Below are 10,229 nucleotides of genomic sequence, written 5' to 3' on the forward strand. Positions count from 1 at the left end.
GCTGTTGCTGTAAGCCCACGACATGCAGTCAAAGTGAAACAGGCCGTCCTTAGGCTGCAAAATAGACTAATAAATTCAAAGGTATTGTTTTTAGTAATTACCAAATCCAAAATCCTGTAAGGGTTTTTACTTTGTCACAAATAGTCTGCAAATCACCTAATTTCGCAAAGGCTCAACGATAAACAATAAAGCTGATTCCTTGTTTTTCTTGTTTATGCCGTCTAGACAAGGCCATTTTTGTAAGCTTCTTATAGAACAAGAATTTTACGTAATTTCTTACAATAATTTCTTTGTGCTCAAAGCTCTCAACTTGCCCTTTTAAATAGAGTGCCAGATTATTTTCTCCAAACCAGCCAGCATCCTGTGGCCTTGGGATTTCCTTCCTTTAAACTCTCACGACTTTCCAGATGCTGAAGTGTGGAAAATAAGTTTGTTTAAAGGACAAGTTTATGTCCAGAAATCTTTCTTAACATCTTATGATGTTTTGTCCTAAAAACACCTTTATGTCCAACATTAATTTAGCCAAAGGTGCCAAAGGTGTTCCACAAAGTATTGGAAAGATCCATTTGGAGCCAAATGGGTGAAAATATAAAGGATCACCATTTTGTAGATCCTCTATGAAACAGAAATTGTTTATTGAATAGAGCATAGGATTGTGCATTGTATATAAAATGAATCAAATTCAACATCAGAAGTGATTTTCTATATATAGAGAAACTCATATTTTACTATTCTATATTATTTTCTATATAGAAAAAAATACTTATTTAATCATTTCTTTAATGACTAGAAGTGCAAATTTGTATTTTAAAAAAAAATGTACCATTATGGGCATCACAGGTAAATAAGTCAATTGCAGGGGACCTGGATCCTCCTCTCTGGCAGCTGGCGAACGTCTGTGCGATGCGTGCAGATAACCTCCACTGCTACCCAAAACTTCCGCCGTGGCATATCAGGGAGGCAGGGTGGCAAATAGGGGGGTATAAGGCATATCTGGGGGCAGAGTAGCAAGCCGTGGGGCAGATGTGCATAACTGGGGGCAAATAAAAGGAAATAAAAACAAAAAATGCATCATAGTTTTTATTAAATATGAAATAATAGTTTACATGTAAATAAATATTTACAAATAAAACTTTTCTCTTATAGGGTAGTCTTAGATTCAGGCTTTTTCTTTTTTTCTAAATTAATATTCAAATTTTGGAGGAGTCGTCTTATAATCAGGGTCGTCTTATAATTGAGCAAATTTTGGTACATAGTGAGAGGGCTCAACCAAAAGTATTTCATATGTATGTTATTTTGCATAGTATGTATTATGCGTTTCTACCCTTACCTCACCCTTCCTCTCCTCACTTCACCTCCTCTACCATCCATTCAACTTAAGTACCTTCTACTTTCCTACACACTCCTCACCTGTCATCTCCTCCTTTCCCTACTTTACCTCACTTTCCTCATGTACCCTCACCAGGGTACATAAACACACTCTCCAACACCATACACTAATACACACTCACTCTAACACTATACACTTACATAAATATACTCTCCTTCTGCCATCATCGGAGAAACTCTCCCAATTTCTCTCCCCCTCTTACTCCATGCGGAGCCCCATCTTCAATGCAGCTCGCACTCTCTGTGTGAGTTGCCACACTGCTGCCTTCCTGCTAATGTGAGGTCATATTAAGTGTGTTATGTGACCCTGCTTGGTTCCCAGTCACAGCAGAGGGGAGCTGGAATGAGTGGGTCAGAACAGAGAGGCATTGAAGGGGAAAGGTCAGAGCCATAGGGTATCAGTCTGGAACTGGAGGGGGTGGCGAGCGACAGAAGGTTAGTGATGGGCAGCAGAGGGACACAGAAGAACATAGAAGACGTCCTTGTGGGCACTGAAAAACTGGGCGGGACAGAGACCAATCAGAGTGCAGATTGGTCCTTACCATAAGCCCTGTCCAGGATGAACGCCAATTACCATGGTCACAAGGCTATTATATATATATTTAATATATATAGTATATAATAGCCTTGTCACTGTGGGAATTGTTAGTCACACTGGGAAGAGAATAAAGTCCAAATTAGATCAACACACAGCACTCTTTATGGGGGCATTTAGCAAACATTGGAGTTGTCATTCTATAATTGCCTAATAATAACAACCATAAAATTATCACCATACCTGCAATTTTGCTGGGTTTGACCGAGAGGCCATCGGCCGAACACCGTCAGATGGTAATAGCCGAAGCAGAGGCGGACAAACTGGGAGATAAGGTCAGGAGGCAAGCCGAGGTCAAAGCCAGGAGACAATCTCAGACCGAAGGGCAAAGCAAAATCGTAGTCAAGAGCCAGTTCGAGGCTGGTACCAGAGGATCAAGCGGGGGCATGGGAACGAGGTAGGCTACAAGCAGGAATGGGAACAGGTACAGCTAGGGGTTCTGGCTCGGGTAAGGGGAAAAGATAGGATATTTGATGCCAAGTTGCAGCAGGAGTAGCCCATCAACTGAGCTCCTTCAGAAAGGTGTCAGTTGCTTAAATAGAGCAAGTCCAGCCTCCCAAGTAACAAAAAATAATGTTTAAAGGGATCCCAGTGATTACATTATCAGCCATACCCTCTGGAGATCCCAGGGTCACTGCTCATTGATAGAGCAGTGCAAAAACATTACATTTTTAAAAAAAAAATGTGAATACCAATGCGAATTTGGCAGGCACACTAAGTGTAGTGACATTGAGTAAAAGGGTCTCAGAAACAAAGACATTTTCTTACCCCAAGACTGCACAGCATGTACGCATATTAATGTATCTACTTTGCCAACTAACGTATAACATTTCCAGTTCACCCACTGCCTCTATATAGCTGTTTATAATGTTCTCGTCTTAGCATCTGAAAGGTTGTGGTATACTGTGTCAATGTATCTCATATTTTAGACTGTATTATTACCAATGGTGCAACAATATATATATATATATATATATATATAAAATAAAATTGTTATTTTAGTTTAGCTTATGATTGTAACTTCCACACTTGACTGAGTGCCTGCAGTACTACCCTTTGAACACAAGATGGCACACCAATCATCCAGACTAACCTAAAATGTTGAAGCTGAAATAAAATTGCCTACAAAAATATATATAGACATTTATCACTTAATCCAAAAAAATTTTGTTTCAAACATAGTCCAAACTATGGTGGTTTAGTCCCAACAGCAACACCTACGTTCTTACTGTCTCAATAGATGTCCTTACTATTTGACTGCAAACAAGTTTGCCCAAAAAGAGCTGAAATGAGTGAAACATAAGATGTCACTTTGCCACACATACTGCAAGTGGACTGAAAAGCGACACCTCCCAGAGCTTTCCCTCTTATTCGGAAGTGGCTTAATTAAGTCGGGAGGCTAGCTGTGCGGTGCGGCGACGTTCTCTCCCTAATCCTGGAAGTGCGGAAGTGATCGGCAAGCAGGGCCTGCCTTTGGGGTGTGCGACCTGTGCGACCGCACAGGGCGCCACACTCCAGGGGGCGCCGCCGCCGCACGGTCCGCCCCCGCGAGATCCTACACCACCGCAGCGTACCGCTGCCGCCAGCAGCGTACCTAGCAGGCGGGGGGGGGGGGCGGTCCGCACCGGGTGCCGCTCATCAGGGGGCACTCGGCACCCCTCCAGAGACGGACAGTAATGTCCGCCGCTGGAGGAGCAGGCTCGCAAGGGAGCGGTATCGGAGGTCTTTAACAGACCTCCGGCTCCCTTGAGTGATTTTAAGCCGGTTCAATTGGTATACGTGTTGATTGGTATACGTGTTGATTGGTATACGTGTGGATTGGTATACGTGTGGATTGGTATACGTGTGGATTGGTATACGTGTGGATTGGTATGTGTGTGGATTAGTATGTGTGTGGATTGGTATATATGTGTGGATTAGTGTATGCGTGTGGATTGGTATGCGTGTGGATTGGTATATGTGTGGATTGGTAAGTGTGTGAGAGTGATGGGTGTTATGCTGTACCATTTCCAATGTCTTTTTCATGATCTAATTATGCTCTAAAAGTACATCATAATTCCCATCATTCTATACTGTTCCATACAGTGACAGAGCTGGGAGGCAGAGGCCTTGCACCCCCACCGCAGGACTCCTGAAAGGTAAGTGAACTTCAAAAAGGGAAAGGGTAGATAGTTAGGAGGGGGTAGATAGGGAGAAGGGAGTGAGACAGGGGAAAGGGGGTAGATAGGGAGAAGGGAGTGAGAAGGGGTAGATAGGGCAATCATACTCCTATCATGCCAAGTCTGCGAGTACATCCTGGAATCTGGGTATGCCTGGGCATGATAGGAATGTGACTGCTGTTCATTATATATATATATATATATATATATATATATATATATATATATTATTGTTATTTAATTGTTTTGTCCTATTTTGGTGTGTTACTTACTTTAAATAAAAGTGTTAGATTTTTTTTATGGTGTGGGGGGGGTCATATTCGGTTTTGGCCAGGTAAATGCTGCACTTTCGGTTTCAGTCCAGAATTTGTTTTGGTGCATCCCTACTACTAAGCCAGACAATCAATGTTTGGCGTAGTATATAGTGATTGGGGTTTTGTTACAAGTTTTTATTCCTTTCTTTTTTTGGGATGGGGGGGCGCCAGAGGAGTAGTCCGCACAGGGCGCCAGAACACCTAAGGCCGGCTCTGTCGGCAAGGAAACATTTATAGAGTGTGTGAGAGAGAGAACAAGAATGAGAGTGTGAGTAAGAGTGAGCGCTTGTGGGCCCACGTATTTTAGACCAAAATTCTGAGCTTTTTGCTTTGTTTTCGTACGATTCCTGGGGGTCTGGCCTCTTTTTCGTGGCTTCATACTAATCACAGAATTTACCAAAATTCTGTAAATTTGCAATTTGTACAAATCCGAATGCACAAGTCTAATGCCCAGTGATACTTGATGGATTGCAAGGATAACATATAACACATCTGCAGGTTATCCTAGTTACTGAACAGTGCAGTGCAATTTGTAGCCACTTGTGGTTAATGTATGGATTTTTAACATTGCCTTGCCCATCATGTATTTTCTACTGAAACTATTAGATTCTTTATTTTCTACAATTCGAGCATTTTCTTTTTAATTAGTTTATCTGTGGCTTCTTCCCTTTATTACTGAGTGTGAGAATATTTAATTGGCTACTATTAAGTCTCTGTAGCCTCTGAGGAAGTGTGTCATTACCCACAGAGCGTATTAGGCGTTCCTGTCTTCATGGAGTGCCTGGACAACGCCAAGGTTCACTTAATGTGCATTCATGTTACGATTCTATGGACTTTTTATAACTGGACAATCATGTCATTATGCAAAAAAAAATTTATGATTTGAATTACTTTTTTTGTCACACTTTACATATTTTTGGTGTAGCCAACATTTGAACTTTCATTATAGCAAACAGCCAGCAAGTAGTCAGGTTATGAACTATTGTTTTAACCAGTGTGAATATGTTTTCAGTAATGTGTTATTTTGGATTTATGATAACATGCCTCCCAACTGTCCCCATTTGAGCGGGACAGTCCTGATTTTGGGACTCTGTCCCACCTATCCCTACCTCTGTGCCGCTTTGTCAGGCACTCGCCTCGGCGCACAGCCGCCCGATCAGTAGCTGCAGCCTGTAGGACTGGTTGGGGAGATCACAATCCCCCTCTAACCAGCCCAACATTAGGGAGCGCGAGGTCTGTCACTTCAGACCTCGGCTTCCGTGCTCCCTACAAACTATGCACCGGCAAATGATGACGAGTGTGTGTGTATGGGCAGGTGTGTATAAGAGTAGTGTAGGTATTTGTGTGTTTGTAAGCTGGTGTGTGTGTATGTGTGTAAGGCAAGGATGTTTAAGGGCAGTGTATGTATATATGTGTGTTTATGGGCAGGTGTTTGTAAAGGCAGTGTGTAAGGTTCCTGGGAGGGAGGCTAACATTAGCTTGTGGACTACTTTTCCAATGATGCTCAGCCAGCACCATGGTGAACACCTGAGAATCATGGGAATTGTAGTTCACAGCTAACATCTGCAGCTTTATCTACTGTTAACTGCACTTCCCATGATGGTCAGCCAGCCTAATGGAAGGAGTATGTCTGGCTGAGCCTCATGGGAATTCAATTCAATGTATTAATTATTTTTAATATGCATGACTGTGCTGACAAAAACAAAGCGATCCAAGCGCAACATTGTAAAGTGCAATTGTTTGTATTGGTGAGTTGCGCGATTAAAAAAGTTGAGTGATTAAAAAAAAAAAAGTGTCCCTCTTTCACATTTTGAAATGTGGGGAGGTATGTCATAAACATTTAGTAAATTAGAGGGCAATGAGAGGTTAATTATATGTTGGAATGTTTTAGGGAGCAGGTGTGGTATTGAAGGTGAGCTTACCAAATATATTCTCTTTATAAAGGCTCAAAACCTAAATAGTAGTTAACATACTGTAAAGCAAAACATTTTGAAAGTAATGATGCCATGATTTAAACATATTTGAAAACTCCAAAAAAGTGATATGTCTATAAAGAAATGAAAAAATATTGCTGTAGATTTGTTAAAATTTTGCTGTTAAGGATTTTTTAAATGTATTAAAAGCTTATTTAACACCCCAAGCTTCTATGTACTAGAATCATTTTATCATTAGCCAATAAATGGTTAGCTTACCACAAAAAGGCAGGCAATATATTCAACCCTTCTGGGTCATTATCAAGGCCACTCAAGTGCCAGTTTGCCACCTTGCACATATACGCCACACAACAGGGCTAAGTGTTGTCAGCTTGCACAGCAACTAAAATATATTTACTGAAAAAGTTTGATCTTGAAAACAGGGGTTTATCCAGAGCCTGGTCTTGGGAGGGGCACTCACACTAACATGAACTAGTACAACCAGACACTAAACACACAGATACTCAACGCTAACACACTTGCACTGAGACACACACTAACATACCCCCACACATATCCACGCTAACAAACCCACATTCACAAACACACACCTTGGCACTAACACACACACAGACACACACACAAGCAGACACACACTTACATACACACAAGCTATCATAATCAAGCACACACAGTCACCACACTAACATACCCAGATACACACACAACTCACTTACCATTATGAAGCCTCGGCCTGTCCTTAATACAGCTCACAGAGAGAGCAGCCACTCTACTACTGTGAGGTCATGCAACATAACGTGACCCCGGCTCCTCCTTGGTGGGGGCAAAAGGGAGACCAAAGGTAAAGGGACTGCAAGAAGTACTCTTTTTTCTTTTGATCTCGCATAAGAATAAGGCAGAAAAAAGGAGGACAGCAAGAGAGAAAAAGGACAGAGCAACTTGGAAAACATAAGAAAAGAAGAAGAGAATTATTTTCCTATAGCTCTTATTTCACACCTCTTGGCTTCTCGTTCATTTCTGCGGTGTTTTCCAAGTTGCTCTGTCCCTTTTCTATAGTTTTTTCTCTTTTGCTGTGCTTTTATTCTTTCTGCCTGCCCTTTTCTTCTCTACACCCTGTTCTAATCCCACCCACTACCTAGAAAAGACCACTACTTACTACCCCCAGGGTCCTCGCGTACGGTACTTGCGGCCTAGCAGTCAGCTGTCTCCCTCACTGCGTGCTGGAAATGACATCGCTTTCCAGAGCACCGTGTAGAGAGAAGACCACCTTTAGAGAGAGCACATCACGGGATTAGGTAAGGAGTCCTTGTACACCTTGCTGACCACTGTGTAGTAGAACTCTGAGTACAGAAGATGTAGCTCTACAATGGTGTCAATATTGAAAACTGAGGATATGAGAGTAGCTCCTCGCAACTAAATACCAAGTTTTACCTTCGGGGGTTTTGTTTTTCAATCAGCGTATTTATTTTTAAGATGTTTTGTTTCAAATTAAGAGACTATTTAACCTCACCAAATCTGAATTGCTTGGAAAAAAGGTAACTAATAACTGCCTTGCCAGAAGCTCATCTTGCAAATGCAAGAGAACAGGAAGTTAATGTTGCTGTTCAAATTGGTATAGACATATGATATTGCTATTTTTAAGTCTACAAATACCATTATGTGTGTTTAGGGAAAGTGACAGGGTTGGCCTTAGTTGAATGCTATTATTCAGGCCTAAGTGCTTCCACAAGTCAAACAGGAATGGCAACCTTTTGCTAGAAACCGTTGAGTGACTTCATTGTGTGTGTAATTGTATGCTTGGTGATGTGCAGTATTCTAAAATTCTATCAGTAAGTACTTTAGACATGTCAAAACAGCTATTTGTACACACTTAAAATTAACTTCTGAACTTGCAAGAACATGAACTACTGAAACTGAAGAGTTTAATATAAGAATTTGTGAATTCAGTTTTATCTGATTTACACCTGGCAGGAACCATGTAGATTCTTGAAAATGCTTAAGCAAAAACCAAAATCCTGTAAAATAAAACTTAACTTTTAATGAAACTAAACTAAAATGAAAAAAAAATCACTCCTTATGAATTACTATTTTGTACTTGCAATGATACAAAATGACGTGTAGTTAAAAACGCCACCACACTCGTAGAAATAAAGGGGGAACAAAAGAAGGTATTTAAATTCCTTCTGGTTCAACCAAAAATTATAAAAGTATCATTAATACCAAATAGCTAGAGTTCTAGTTGGCTCGATTTATCAACGCATATGTCTACAACCATAGGTGTGATTATGCAGAATTATCAGATGCATTCTCTTTCCATGCATGTTACCTGATACATGTTTTGTGAAGTCGGTACAGGTACAAAATAGTTATTCATAAGGGGTGTTTTATGTATTTTAGTCTAGTTTTATTAAAAGTGAAGCTTTATTTGATGAGATTTTTGTTTTTGTCCAAGTGCTTGCAGAAGCTTGGGCTGGGTGTATCAGAGAGACTTAAACAAACTCTATGGAGAGGATTCTGAGGATATCATCCATATACTGGAATGCACCCCGACATATATTCTAAGGTCACATACTTTTTTTGTATTTAGTATAATTGCATTACAGAACAAAGTTTATGAAGAAAATGCAAAAAACAAAATGTTTCTGATACTGAGCTAGCGGTGTAGACTAGTATGGATGCAGCTGAATTAGGTGCAGTTACCTGCCTTGCATTAACTGAGATATTGATGTGAAGTTTTGTTATTTGAAAATGTGGTTAGGTGTACAGTGATGGAATGGGGACAAGTAATTAGTGGGTTATAAGAAAGTTATCTATTTTAACAATGAAAGACGCTACTGTTGAGTATCCAGCAAAATATGACTTTTTTTAATATATTTCAGAAGCTCTGGAGGGGTATTATCTGAACTTCTCAGTGAAACATAAACACCAATATATATGGAGAAACTGCTCCTACCAGGACCATGTTCTTTTGATGCTTGACTGCACTCTTGGAAAAAACAAGTTACTCATTCTGAGCTGGTGACTCCCACTGGAAGAAACCAAATAAATCTAGTGAACTTTCATGCTGTTAAACTTATCATGAGTTTAAACTCTGATTCGGAAACTTTAATGATGCCAAAGTGCTTTTAGGCAATGTAAAAGCCTATTTAACAATCTCTTGATGTTTCAAATGACTAAAGACAGACAATTTTATTTTGGGAATGTGATTGTGAGTACAGTACTACTGATGCTTTAATGACCTATTTATAGCTATGGAGATAACAGTCTTTTGGAACATGGCTAAACATCTAACATGGACATATACTCAAATATAACACACATTATTCTGAGCTGTAATGCTTATAATAGCTGCTAGGTACCCATATGCAAGAAAACTGTAACATCGCACAATGGAACTATTGTGGGTGGGGGGGGTTTATTAGTTCAAAGGAATGTCTTCCTCATCCAAAACTTGACACCCCATTAGTCCAACCCTCTCCACAGTTGTAGGTTGACTACAGTTTCTAATTTGTAGCAGAGCTTCATAACAGATCACACAGCAACATCCCTCATCTTCAGGGTTGCAAATACGTCTAAAAGTCTATACTAGAATAATAAAATATTTTTTACTATGTTTGTTAAAGCATGATTCCCCTTTTCCATATTAGATGAACCCACACACATTATACATCATTTTGTTCAGAAGTAGGCCCTTCTTTTGAAAATAGAAACACATACAACACAATAGTTAATGATAATAGATTAAACAACTATGCTGAAATAGAAAAAAAAAATCACTTTTTTTGCAATCTTACTCCAATTTTCTTCTATTCTGTAAGCGCACCAGCTAAATGATCAA

Source organism: Spea bombifrons, chromosome 2, assembly GCF_027358695.1.
Source record: "Spea bombifrons isolate aSpeBom1 chromosome 2, aSpeBom1.2.pri, whole genome shotgun sequence".
In the NCBI taxonomy this organism is placed as follows: Eukaryota; Metazoa; Chordata; class Amphibia; order Anura; family Pelobatidae; genus Spea; species Spea bombifrons.